Source organism: Dromiciops gliroides, chromosome 2 (genome assembly GCF_019393635.1).
Source record: "Dromiciops gliroides isolate mDroGli1 chromosome 2, mDroGli1.pri, whole genome shotgun sequence".
In the NCBI taxonomy this organism is placed as follows: Eukaryota; Metazoa; Chordata; class Mammalia; order Microbiotheria; family Microbiotheriidae; genus Dromiciops; species Dromiciops gliroides.
The window spans coordinates 251879001-251880917 of record NC_057862.1 but is presented as its reverse complement, the minus strand read 5'-3'; positions in this window follow the sequence as shown (position 1 = coordinate 251880917).

The following is a 1917-nucleotide window of genomic DNA, read 5'->3' as shown; positions in this document are numbered from 1 at the left end:
ACTTTGTGTCTCATTCTTTGCTGCTACTAAAGTATTGTTATAATTATTTTTGTAGACATAAGGCCTTTTCCTCTCTTTGACCTACATAGACTACATGCCTTATAGTGGTAATACTGAGTTTAAGCATAGCTGTACCTGATTTTTTTTACCTTATTTGGGGTTTTCTTGGCAAATATACTAGAGTGAGCTGCTGTTTCTTTCTCCAGCTCATTTTAGAGATGAGGAAACAAAGGCAAAGAAAATTAAATGACTTGCCCAGGGTCATACAGCTAGTAAGTGTCTGAGGCCAGATTTGAAATCAGGAAGTTGAGTCTTCCTGACTCCAGGTCTGGCACTCCATCTATTGTGCCACCTAGCTGCCCCTTTAACATAGTTGTAATGATTGGAATGATGCCACCTACTGGAGACTTGCTGTGCGAAAGCTCCACCATGAGGAAAATGCCTCAGAGGCATTGTGGCTTTTCCTTGGCGTCAGGAAATGACGTTTGTTCATGGGTGCTGTCTATCAAGGCTACCAGCCAATCAACTTGAGGAGCCTCCTATGGTCTGGGAGGAGACAGGAAGGAGGAAAGGGAGCCTGCATGGAGAGCTCGGGGGCTTTTTGGGTTCCTGACTTGATGGTGGTGGCAGCAGAGGACTTCACAGGAAATTTGAGGAAAGATAGGAATGCTAGGCTGTTGGAATTCTGTTTTCAATCTTTTTCTTTCTATTTTTCAATAGACCCTTAAAAACCTAAACTTGTTTTATCAGTGATTTTAGTCAGTTTCCCCCAAAACTGAGGGAACAGATTAGAATCCACATTTAGAATTTTAAATTACACATAGTATTAAGGTCAAAAATAATATCAAAACTTTTATCATAAGTCAAACATAGTTTTTTGACTTTTCATAATATAATATCAAATTGTTTCCCAGAACTGTTGCCCCAATTCACAGTTTTGCTAACAATACATTTATATGTCTATCCTCTTGCTGGCAACTAGGTGGCACAATGGATTGAGTGCTAGGGCTGGAGTCAGGAAGACTTCTCATCATCCTGAGTTCAAATTTGGCCTCAGACACTTACTAGCTGTATGACCCTGGGCAAGTTACTTAACCCTTTTTGCCTCAGTTCCTCACTTATAAAATTATATGGAGAAGGAAACAGCAAACCTCTCCAGTATCTTTGCCAAGAAAACATGAAATGGGTTCATGAAGAGATGACTATGACTGAAACAACTGAATAACAACAATCTTCTAACATATCATTTTTATATTTTGTCATTTTTTTCAGTTTAGTGGTTTATATGTTTTAATTTGTTTTGCTTATTATTAGTAATCTGAGGCATTTTCATGTGATTTTTACTGGCTTATAGTTCTTATACTGAAAAATATCTGTTCATGTTATCTGAACCCTTGTCTATTCAGGAATATATCTTATCGGGGTTTTTTGTTTCTTTGTTTTGTTTCTTTTGTGGGGCCATGGGGGTTAAGTGACTTGCCCAAGGTCACACAGCTAGTAAGTGTCAAGTGTCCGAGGCCAGATTTGAACTCAGGAATTCCTGAATCCAGGGCCAGTGCTTTATCCACTGCACCACCTAGCCACCCCTAGGAATATATCTTATTATTACCTCTTTGGTTATCTCTATTCATCTTTTATAAATAGAGATATTTATTAGAGTTTTTGTTGTAAAAATGTATTTTTTCAAGTTGGCATAATTAAGCAGAAGATTCCAAGTGGCTAGAGATCTGACCTCAGAGCCATGAAGACTTAGTCCAAGACCCATCCCTATCACATGCTAACTATATGGCCCTGAGCAAGCTCTGGGCAGTTCTCTAAGAATATAAGTTGAAGAGAAGCTGCTGACCAGCTTTGATAGAGGAAGTTTCTTCATTGCAAGTACCTTATTCCAATGAATGCAAAAGTCTACTCCCTGTT